Genomic DNA, 13,047 nt, shown 5'->3' with positions numbered 1-13,047 from the left:
TAGTAGGTTACTTTCTGAGATCCTTGGCACCTGAGCATGGATATAAAAATCACATGAAGCAAATTTTTATGCTTCTTCCTCAAATATAACTCATTTTTTAATTTATTGATCTTTTTGTGTATTTCACACAGAATATCCCAAACAATCTTATTTATCTTTATAGCCTCACCCCAAATGGCACCCTCCCATAGCCCCCCCACCACCACTGGAGCCCATATATTCTGTTATCCCTGTTACTGTCCACTGTGTAATCATTGCCCCCAGCCATTCCCCAATGCTAGTCCATCCACTGAGTCTAGTCAGCCTATCTAGAGTCCCTTGTTTTAGGAAGATCAGCTCTTCCTCATCTAGCAGCAATCAGCTGCCAACATTCCTATAGATAAGATTGGGGTCTGATGTTCATTTTCCCAGTTCTATGCTGGGTTACTGTTTGGGAGTCTTTTGGGCCACGCTGGCCAACAACTCAAAGGAAGGTATCTCCTGTCTGGCATTGTTTCTTGTTATGTAGCTTTTAGCTATACACATGGATTTTTAAGAGCTTTTGATGACTGTTTTCTTTCACATTCCTTAAAATGTTATTTTTAAAATTTATTTATATCTGCTTTCTTGGACTTTATCCTTTAGGATCAGAAAGTTCAGTATGGGAGTTTCATCTTATCAGTGGTTTCACATTCCATAGCTTCAGTTACACAGTAAACCACAGCCTAAAAACGTTCAACAGAAAATTCCAGAAATCACTAGTTATAAGTAACTTTTGTTAAAGTATATTGTAATTGTTCTGTTTTGTTATTAGTTGTTAATATTTTATTTTATCTAATTTATATTCCTGATTTTTTTGTGTTGTTGTTGTTTTTGACAGTTTCATGATGTTGCCCAGGTCAATCTTGAACTTCAGTGCCCAAGCAACCCTCCAACATCAGTCTCTTAAATAACTGGGACAATAAACACATGGCCTCTCTAGCACTAAGCCTCATTTATAGACTTTTTCATACTTATAGAAAAAACACTTCATGGTACATTTGAACCATAAATGACTCCAAAATTCCCTATGTGAAAGGCTTGACCCTACCTAGCCCATGGTGTTACTGGGAGTTATTAAAACCTTTTGAGTATAGGGCCTACTGGTAGAAAAGTTATACCATTAGGAACATGGCCTTGAAGGAGATATTGGGACCCTGACCCTTCCTTCTCTCTCTGTTTGCTTCCCAGAAACCATGAAATAACCAGTCCACATGCCCCTGTGGAGAGGTAGTATGCTGCCACAGGTCCAAAGCAATAGAACAAAGTGACCAGGAACTGAATCTTCTGAAAGCATGCATCAAAGTAAGCCTTTTCTCATCCTAAATTTACTTATTTTTGTGTATTTGGTACACTAACAGAAAACTGATTATTATTACTAGTGTTTAGCATTATATAAGATTTTAGGCATTGTGTAATACCAATGATTTTATCTAAGGGAGGACAATTGTGAATGGTTTTGTGTTTGCTAAAATTAAGCTATTTCGATATAGTAGGAAATCTTTATCAGTGCTCCTCAAATGGTGATCTCTATATATGTGGCATAGGCTTCATCTTATTAAGAATTCAAATTCTAAAGCTTCGTTCCTGACCTACAATATGTGTCTAGGGTCTGGAGAGATGGTTCAGGGGTTGAAAGCACATACTGCTCTTGCAGAGGACCTAAGTTCAATTCCTAACACCCACATCTGACAGTTTACAATCACTTACACCTCCAGCTCCAAGGGGATACCATGCCTTTGACCTCCACAGGTACACACACACACACACACACACACACACACACACACACACACTTTAAATCAATCAAACAATAATAAATGAATGAATGAATGAATGAATGAATAAAAATTTTAAAGAACCTAAAAGCAAGCAGGAGAATGATGGTAAGCCCTACCAGGTGATCTGAAGTACACTCGAGTTTGTGAACACTGCCCTAAAGCAATTATTGTTTGTATCACCGAGAGGACCTTCCCAGTAATAACCCCTCAAGCCCAGATGAGATTTACTAGGTCTGAGGTGCAACCAGAATGTAGAGTTTAAAAATCGTTGAAGTAAATTCTAGACTCTAAACAAGAATTGTTGTATAGTCACTTACTATAGCTTTTAAGAATGCTTCTGGACAGCTACCTTATTTCTACCATATTTTACTGAAAAGAAGGAAGTTGGGGAAGGAGAGCTAGGTGATAATTGAACAGAGTGATAAGAGTGATAAAATCCAACAGATTGACTTTAACTTTAGTTATAATAGTGAGTGAATTTTAGAAGCCTAATTGGAAAGCTCTGAAACAAGGGAGGCTGGACCGATAGCTCAGTCATTAAGAATACCTACTGCTTTATAGAGGACCCAAGTTTGGTTCCCAGCATCCAGGTCAGATGGCTCATAACCCCCTCTAACTTCAGCTCCAGGAATCTGACACCCTCTTCTGGCCTCCATGGGTACCTGCATTCACGTGCACATATCCACACACAGACACATATATGCACAGATAATCTGAAAATACACCTAAAAACCATAAAGATAACTCCATCAATAAACAAAAATCATCATTTAAGTTCAAACCCTTTTGTCTTCTCCTCTTGACAAATAGCCTTCCCTTAATGTAGTCTCTCCTTTTTAAAATTTTTAAAAAATATTCTATTATTTTTATTTTATGTGTATGAATGTATTGCCTGCATGTGTATAAGTGCACTTCTGTCTCGCAATGCCTTCGGAAGTCAAAACAGGGTGTCGGATTCCCATGTGAGTGCTGGGAATCGAACCTGGGTCCTCTACAAGTACTCTTAACAGCTAAACCAACTCTCCAGCCCCAGCATTCTCTTCTTCATATATATTTATTTGGAAGAACAGGAAAGCTGGGAGGGAAAGGATTTATAAATGAGGTGCTTTATGTTGAGTGCCTCACTTAATCATCTAAAGGACCCTCTCAAGGAACTGTTAATATGCCATGTCTCAGAGGAAGAAACTGAGGACCAGATATTAAGAAACATGCCCAGTTTCCAACAACCACTAGTTGGCCAAGATGAGACTTGAACCTAAATCTGTCTTGATCCAAAGCCTACAGTGGTCATTTCCTCTCCATACTCGAATCCACTTGCATTTTGTGCCTGTTGAACTCAGTTCCAAGTAACAATGTGTTTTCCATGCAAAAATAAAAAAGCTACCTCTATTTACAGTTCAAAAAAACCTTATTAGTTTCAAAATTGTAACAGCTGATAAGGTTGAAAACTCAGACTAAAAGGGAAAAGCAAAAGTCATTAGAATTGATTGAACATTGGAAAGAGATTTAACACTGAGAGCAATGTTAATAAGAGTTTTTGGAGGGTCTGAATGATAATTCTCCATGAAATGGCAAATAAAATCAGTGATTAGCTAACTTCACTGAGAACTTAGAAAGAAGCATGTGTTTGCTACTATCTTGTGTGGATCTTATGTTCCAGATAGGTATCTATACTACATGCTCTGTGCCATCCTGCTTGGGCTACCTTATCTGCGAGGATGGGTCTCAAAACTAAAAGAGGAAAGCAAAGTATTCTTTTAAAAATCTGTATTTCAGATAGCACTTAGTATAATGTCTGAAACATAGTTGTTGCTTTCAAAAACTGCATGTTGAATAAATGCAGCTGAATTTATGATCAACTCTTAAAAATAAAAATAAGAAGAGTTAACTAATTAATTGATAAATAGATACCCCTGCATCCACAATGGCTGGAATAGGCTTCCACATTGGTAGGACATGAGATTTGCATATTTCTAAGTCAATGTGGACATTACAACTGTCCCCACACCATCCTGAATTGCCTGCTTCCCCACTAAATAACTGCTATATCAGACTTTTGCCTGCTCTAGAAGTTATAAAATAGCCAATAAAAATGAAAGCATACAATCATACGTCCCTCAGCAATAAAGAAATGTGCTAGTAGATGATATCATAGCTGTAGGAAGATCACAGTGTACTTCCAAAGATTGAGATAGCTGAGTTATTGCCAAGTGATGTAATCTATGGTGCTATAATTGTACATGCAGCCCACTGTCAATCAAACCATCGTTATATACATGACTCTACTTTAAACAAAGACTTCATTATTTCCATTTTCATAAACCAATATATATGTCCTCATCGCCTGAAAATTTTAAGATTTGGAATGGATCAAGAGAACTTGCAAATTCATGAGTGCCCTTCTAACCCATCCCTAGGAGTTTCTTTCCTGTGAAGATGATGTGCTCATCTTTTCAAGGAAGCTTTCACAGCAACTCCATCCCCAAAGACATATCATGAGAAGCTATCCCCGGGAGTACCCAACAGAAGGAAACTGTAAAACTCACAGGATGTATATCCTAATTTCAATCACATGTACTTGGTAGGTTATTTGCTGAGTGAAGCAGGGAATTACTAACAGATGTCCTTTGTTTCTGGAGCTGAGGAATCTTACCCTGAAACACCAGAGAGTAAACAGGAAGCATATGTGTGGCAGACGCTCACATATAAAGATCCTGAAAAGGGCAGAATGCATGTTCCTCAGCAACTTAGAGGCCATTCATGGACACAGATAAAATGCAGACAAATACCGGCACTCTCTAGGGATATAACTTCAGCCAGATCTACAAGCTGTCCACAGTTTTCCTGATGGGGCTATGAACCACGTAAATGCTCATTACCTAGTTTCAAGATAATAAATTCAGATTCACCCTCAAACTTTCCAATTTCAAATGCTTAAGGATGGGATCTTAGAGTGAGCATTTCTAGCAAACACTGGGATGCTTCTTCCTGTGGCACACCAAGGGTGAAAATCCCTGCTGACAGAACTTCTATTCCAGCTGACCAGGAGAGTTTCATCACCATGGCAACATGCTTTACAGCCATTTAGAAGAAACTTGCTCTAATGTCATAGTATATGGGAAGCATACTACTGCTGGAGGTGATTAAGAAATGGTCCAGTCAAGGTATGGGGAGATTCAATCAGCACCACAAACTGGTTTACAGAGTGCGGTAAACAAGCTCTTTTTGAAGATGAGAACAATACATAAAAGAACCAGAGTTTTAATCACTGAGTTTAAATCTGATGACTAGCTAGAATCTATTTTTAAAAGCAAATGGGAAATTTAGAATATTAGCTCTACTAATATCCTGATATCTGTAAGGGAGTAAAAAGTAGGAAAGAAAGACTAAAATTAAATCTATTTTCAAAAGGCTAAATTGTTGCTTTTTTTTCTTCCTATGCTTAGAAGTTTTGCCAGAACCCAGCCTATTTTTAAAGGCTCTGGAAACCCACTCTGGGTGATTTTCAGGGGATGTGACCACAAATGGTGCCCAGGTTTTATCAAGTCCTGAATAATATTCATGTGGAACTGGGCAACTATAAGGGGAAAATTTTTAGCATGAAAGAGCAAGCGAAACTGGTATGAGCTAACAGTTTTAACATACACATTAGTCCCAGATGTTTTTCCAAAGGAACTGAATTCTGTGTAAAAGCAGAGACAGTTTGCTTTTTATTCTCTCACAACATCCTTTTAATATAGAAAATATGTGATAATGAAGTAATAACACTCATGGATTAATTACTATTTTAGAATTATCTGTAATAAGCCAAGTCTCCTTTCAAACATTTGTGTCTCAATTGTTTCTAATAAGTTCATGTCTTTTCAGAAAAATGCAGTGGATGAAAATAGAGAATAAAGATGTTTCATTGAGGTATATAAAAATGAGAAAATTTGGTTCATTGAGTAGCAGTTTTTAAGACAAGAATGAGTCTTTGGGTTCTTAAATTCTTCAAACTGGTTAGACATAAGAGGGAGGTATATTAGTCCATTTTTTTCACTACTATGACAAAACACTTGCAGTTGTGAAACTTTATTGAGAAAGGAGGTTTATTTTGATTCATAATTCTGATCCAAGGTTGAGGGGGCTGCATCTAATGATGGCCTTCTTACTGGCAAAGTCCCAAGTTAGTTAAGCTGAGCATTGCACAGCAAGAGATATTGAGGGTACCTATATGTGATTTTTCTCCTCTTTCTACCTCTGATAAAGCCACCAAAATTCAATCACGAGCACTCTACCATGATGACATTTTCTAATTGGAATCTTCTTTCAATGGCCCCACCTCTAAACACCATAGACCAATTTCTACCTCTTTATAATTCCCCAGCATGAAGAGTAGATTTCAATACACAAATTGGGAGGTGGGGAGACACTCACAAACTATATCCACACCATAGCAGAAAGTATTACATTGTATTAGATTTTACTAGAAGAAACTATCAGAAATCAAGGCATTTTCTAGTATTCCTAATTAGCATATGCTCAAGACTAGAAGACCAAACTTATGATTTCATTCCCAACTTTCCCTTTAGCATTTGCTTAGCATCTGACAAATGGCCCTCCATGGCCCCCCAAACTCATGCTCTGCTTTGCCATTGCAGACCCTCTGCTCATGGTTCTTTCTGTGCAGTTTACATGTCTCTTTTCTCCCCACAGCATATCATCCTTTGAGTGATTCGAGTCCCCCTCTGTGTTAGTCAGCTTTCTGTCATTGTGATAAAGTACCTCAGATGATCAGTTTCTAAAGACAGCAGGCTTGGGCTGGAGAGATAGATGGCTCAGTGTTTAAGAACACTGGTTGTTCTTGCAGAAGACCTGGTTTCGAATCCCAGCACCCACATGGCAGCTAACAACTGTCGGTAACTCCAGTTCCAAGGGATCCGTTGGCCTCTTCTGTCCTCCGCAGGCATTGCACAACACGGGTGAACTTACCTACATGCAGGCAATATACTCATACACATAAAATAAAAATAACAAAATATTTTTTAAAAAAGACAGTAGGCTTGTTTTGGCTCATACTTTAAGGCCACAGTCAGTCATACAGTTCTGTTACCTTGGGCATAATGCATGATGGCTAGAGCACATGACAAAAGTACTGCTCATCCCACGGCAGTCAAGAAACAAGACAGAGAGAATAAGGATCCAGGATTCCAACATGCCCTCCAGTGGTATATAACCAATGAACCTCCCCTTCAAAAAGAAGGCCTATATACTAAAGACTCTGCCACTTTCAACAGTACAATGAAATGGTGATGTAGCCTTTAACACAGGAGCTGTTGGAGAACACTTTTCAAATCAAATTCTATCACCCACTTGTGTCCTCCAGCTGCTTGGCTCACTGCCCCTTTCTAGCTCTGATACTCTTTGGCAATTACTGTCACTCATTGGTGTGGATTTTGGGTTGAATTATGTCTCTCTCTACTTACCTCCACCCCACCAGGTTCGTAATTCACATCCAAACCCTAGTGCTTCAGAATTTTACCTGTTTTAGAATCAGGATAGTTGTACATGTAATGAGTTAAGACAAGGTCCTTATCCCAATCCAATATAACTGATGTCCTTAAAAACAACTACCACATGAAGAAATAGACACACATATAGAAAAGGTGATGTGAATAAACAGGATCTATAGTCCTAGAACAGTCCTTCCCTTACAACCCTGGAAAAGCAACAACCCAGACACCTTTATCTTAGACTCCTAATCCTCTAGAAGACAATGTGTTTCTGTGGTTTAAGTTACCAAGTCTGTAGTCATTTGCTGCTGCAACCCCAGCAAATTAATATGTGACCCTAACAGGATTTGGCACTGTTGTGTAGCAATTTCCTCTGAGATAAGACATTCCATCTTGGAGGGAAGTTCTTAAGATGCAGGATATTAAAAAGGGAGGTGAAACCAACAGGATATTCTAAAGAGGTGAAACTGATCCTACAGGGAAGCTCATTAAGCTCAGGAAGTAAACGACTCAAAGGCTTCCAGAAGTCCCTGAATGTGAAGAGATTAACTAGAGACCTCTTCCCTGAGCATATACAAGCAGGGAGGCCTGCTGAGCGACTCCCAAACCAGTGGAGCTGCCTGGAAGAGGCAAATCAGCCAATTAGAGACCAGCTGAACTACCTGGAAAAGACACTCTCCTTTGCACAGCCTGCAGTTTGTGCAATGCGCTCCAGGTTTCCTGATTTCACTAATGCTGTCACTCATGCTGGCATGGACATTTGGTGACGCAGCTGTCTTTGAGTCATTTCTATGCCTGTAAGTAACCCTTCACCCATGTTCCTGTAAGTAAATCCAATAAAATTAGTTGATTCTCCAAGTTGAACTTTCGTGGTACACTTACTTTGATCTGTTGTCACTTCCTTATCTGGGGTGAGTAGACAATGTTCACATCTCCCCAAGAACAGTGTCACAGAACAAGATCAGTGTCACTTAGAGTAAGGGCCCCATTTTGAAATCTGTGACCGTATATATTTTTGACTTCGTGAACCTCTTCCTCAACACAAACCTATTATTTTAAAATGTATTTTATGATTTTGATAATAAGGATTAATATAGTAGTGATATTTTTTCAAACTAATTCCTTTACCTAAAAGTTTGATTTTTCTTTGAGTTTAAAAAAAATTAAAACATTTTCACGGGCCTCTAAAAGTATCAGGGGCCCCAGAAATTAGGCCTATTGTTCCTAATGGACGCCTTCTGAGCTTTGGTGACAGTGCCAATAAGAACATAACACTTTTAAAGATCAAAGATGATGTATGACCTTATTTGCATTCCTCACATGCAGCAGATTTTCAGGAAATATCTGTCAATTAATAGATCTAGTCTAAACACCTCTTTTTAGGAAGCACTAAGGTGTCTAAAGCATCTAGAATACTTACTGTGCTGGCTTCTTAATTTTTGAAGTCCCAGGGACAATGACTATTTCAACATTTATCACAACTTATATCTGTAACCACCTTCCCACAGATAATCACACTTTTCAATTACATATAATCTGAGAATATTCCTGATTATGAATGTCCCCAACTCTATATAACCTATCATCTCACTGTGTAACATTAGACAATCATATAATTGCTGTAGGACTCAGTTTCCATATACGTAAAATGGGATGACAGTTATACATGCTAACTTTTCCAAATAACTAGTTAAACAAGACTAGAACCTGGCTCAAAATCTGGTGCTCTTTTAAAAGTGTTTTATTTATTATTTTTATTTTATGTGTATGAGTGTATTGTCTACATGGCTGTATGTGCACCCATGGTGTGCAACGCCCATGAAAGTCAGAAGAGAGTGTCAGATTCTCTGAAACTGGAGTTACAGGTGTTTGTTAGCCACCATGTGGGTGCTAGGAATTGAATCCAGGTCCTCTGCAAGAGCAGCTAGTACTCTTAACCACTGAGCAATCTCTCCAGTTCCAAAATCCAGTGTTCTTAAAAGTCAAAGACTGGCAAAGACAAAGAAGGTTACAAATAGGCAAGGGAGGCCAGATAACCTCATCATCACCAGCACATCTAAAACATGAGGTAGCCGCCCTGACTGCAGATTTTCTGAGCTCTTTCCTAAGGCTTTCAGCTTCCTTAGATTTTTTCCACTGATCTTTTCCTTCCCTTCAGAACCTCAGTTTACATTCTTATAAACAAAGGATTTGTCCCATGGGACACAGGAAAATGAGATGTACAGATACCACTATCAGCCCCCCAAATGATTCAATTATCAGCACAGTATTCTTTTTAAGAATATTTTTACTGGGGGCTGTAGAGATGGCTCAGTGGTTGAGAACACTGGCTGTTCTTGCAGAAAACCTGTGTTCGAATCCCAGAACCTACATGGCAGTTAACAACCTTCCGTAACTCCAATTCCAGGGTATCCAACAGCCTCTTCTGTCCTCCATGGGCATTTCACAACAAGGGTTCACTTATATACATGCAGGCAATACATGCATACACATGAAAAATAAAAACAGTAAAATATTTTTTAAATATTTTTGTCGATTCTTTAAGAATTTCATACAATGCAGTTTGATCATATTTAGACCGCCTCCCCTATGTATATCCCCCCTCATACTTCCTTTGCCTGGTTTCATGTACTCTATTGTGTTTTTAAGGCCTATTGAGTCTAATTTGTTTCCTCAAATGCTCCTGAGTCACCACAATATTCTTGATCTTCCAACACTTGGGATAAATTTATCACTATAACTTTATAGAAAAATATATGGTTTTTTTAAATTTTGTTTTTGCCTTTTGTATCAGCATTGTAACGGACATAGTGCAAACTAAATCTTAACAGGATCTCCTTGCCTCATTATTAGAGAGGAAATATCTAGAAAAATGAAACTGCATTTCCAAAGAAATAAAAAATGAAATAGGATATACTCACACTATGAAATACTATAGACACATAGGATATATCCATACAATGAACTGCTACAAAAATAACTAGATAAATCTGTGTTACTGACATGATATTTTAATACCTGCTTTCACTTTTTTTTTGAACAAGGGAAAAACCACAGTTATTGTCTTAGTTACTTTCTATTGCTGTGATAAAAACACTGACCAAAACCAACTTGGGTAGGAAAGGGTACATGTTTATTACAGATGCAAATTTTACCTTGAATAATTTTGATCCATAGTTGACTGAATGAACATATGTGGAATCCACTAATATCCGAGCTGCCTGTATTCTGAATGTGCAAACCCTTGGCCAAGGATTCTAACACAAGTGTTTTATTTGGGATGAGATCCCTAAAAATATAGGGACAGAAGAGATAAGATGGGGAAGAGGAGGAAGTCAATCAAAAATATGTTTTTTTTCCAAAGGTTACCACTGTGAAAAACTAGTGCTTAATTCCTCTGGAGACCTCTGGGGATACTGTAGAACACACTTTAGAATTATTCTACCTGAAAAGGGAAAGAGCAAAGATATTATATAGAAGTACTCAGTAACTGGTCAAGGGTTGGTCCTGGGGCATCTTAAATCCCTGGCACTGATTGCTTGTTACATGCAAACAACATGCTCTTGTTACTGGAGAAAACCTCAAATAAAGAGTCACATTTGTTGGTAGACATCAGACCAGGATGTTCAGAATTGATAAGTGCCAAGAGTATTTACTAGGGTATGCCTTCGTATGTTTTGCCTGAAAGCACATAGAAAAGTTGGAAGATGTGTAGTAGACTCTTTACAGAAACTTCCTATCTAATTATTCTTCAAGACAGCTCATGGTCACCTTCCTCCATGTAATCTTCCTCCACTGCTGATAGCTAGATGCCACTTCAAGGCTCTGATCACAAAGACAAAACTCACATTCATCTCCTTAAAAGCCACCATGGCATTTTTTCTCTGTATGCAAGGCACATTTCTCAGTGGTGGATATCTATCAGGATAGCATTTCTCCAACCATGATGAAACTTGACTGATGAAAGAGATACTTTCTTATTCCCCTCTAGGAATCTAGAGCTCTCACTTTTTATTGAGCTTTTAAAATTTCATACAACATTTCCCACTCAAATTCAGACTCCCTACCCCAGCCATGCCTCCCCAATCCTCTCACAGAACCCTGTGTGTTCTGATGTACATGCTGAGCCCTATTCATTCAGGTATTTGTACCCAAATGTCCTTCAGTGTAAATGCATCCACTGGAGTCTAGTCAGCTCACCCAGTGGCTGTATGTAAGTCATACTCAGCAACAATCAGTCTCAAATAGTTCTCAATCTAGTGCTGGCCCACCACTATTTCTCACCTCCCCTTTGGGCCCTTGTTTAATTGAGCTGACATGAGTTCCAAGCTTGACACCACCACTGCCACAGGCTTACATGAGCAAGCCTCCAGTGGCCTGGAAGCCTCCACTTCCCTGTGTTCATGAAGCATCCCTGGCTCTTACAATCTTTCTGCCTTCTCTTCCACAATGGTCCCTGAGCTGTGAGTGGGTAAGGTTCCATATAGGAGTATCCTTCCTACACTCTACAGTCTCTTATTGTCCAAAATTTAGCCAGTTGTGGTTTTCTGTGTGCATCCCACTCTGATGTACATGGAAGCCTCACTGGTGAGAGTTGAGGGATGTATTAGCCCTCTCTGTAGGGCTTTTAACATGAATGCATGTTGGATTCTGTCAAATGCCTTTTCTGCATCTATTGAGATGACCATGTGGTTTTTGTATTTAAGTCCATTTATATGTTTTATTACATTTATTGACTTATGTATGTTGAACCATCCCTGCATCTCTGGAATAAAGCCGACTTGATCAAGGTGGATGATCTTTTTGATGTGTGTCTGTATGCAGTTTGCAAGTATTTTGTTGCGTATCTTTGTATCTGTGTTCATTAAGGATACGGGTCTATAAGCTTTCTTTTTTGTTGTATCCTTACCTGGTTTTGTTATTAGAGTGATACCAGCTTCATAGAAAGAGTTTGGGAGTTCTCCCTCTGTTTCTGTCTTTTTTAATAATTTAATCAGTACTGGCTGTAGATTTTCTTTGAATGTCTGGTAGAATTCTACTGTGGCTCCATCTGGGCCTGGGCTTTTTTTAGTTGGAAGATTTTGTATTACTGTTTCAATTTCCTTATTTGTTACGGGTCTTTTTAGGTTGTTGATCTTCTCTTGGTTTAACTTTGGTGGTAGCCACCATGAATTTAGAAATTCATCCATTTCTTTTACATTTTCAAATTTGCTGGAGTAGAGATTTTTAAAATATTCCCTTACAATGTTTTGGATTTTTTGGAGTCTGTTGTAATGTTTCCCCTTCGTCTCTGATTTTGTTGATTTGGATTTGCTCTTTCTTTCTTTTGGTTAACTGGGCTAAGGGTCTGTCTATCTCGTTTAACTTTTCAAGAACCAGCTCTTAGATTCATTGATTTTTTTATATTGTTTTTTTTCTATTTCATTAATTTCTGCTCTAAGTTTTGTTATTTCTCTCATCTACTAGGTTTGGAGTTGGTTTGTTGTTGCCTTTCCAGAGTCTTGAGATGTACTCTCAAGTCCTTTACATGTGCTCTTTCTGATTTTTTAATGTAGACACTAAGAGCTATAAACTTCCCTCTTAGGACTGCTTTTTGGGCATCCCAGAGGTTATCTTGTGTTGTGTTCTTGTTTTCATTCTGTTCTAGGAATACTTTCATTACTTTCTTATTTTCTTCTTTGGCCCATTCATGATTCAGGAGTATGTTGTTTGATCTCTATGAGTTTGTGTATTTACTCGAGCTTCTTTCACTGTTG

The sequence above is a fragment of the Nannospalax galili genome, unplaced genomic scaffold (assembly GCF_000622305.1).
Source record: "Nannospalax galili isolate Female #2095 unplaced genomic scaffold, S.galili_v1.0 scaffold270, whole genome shotgun sequence".
In the NCBI taxonomy this organism is placed as follows: domain Eukaryota; kingdom Metazoa; phylum Chordata; class Mammalia; order Rodentia; family Spalacidae; genus Nannospalax; species Nannospalax galili.
The sequence above is the reverse complement of the archived record's forward strand: the minus strand, read 5'-3'. Positions refer to the sequence as shown.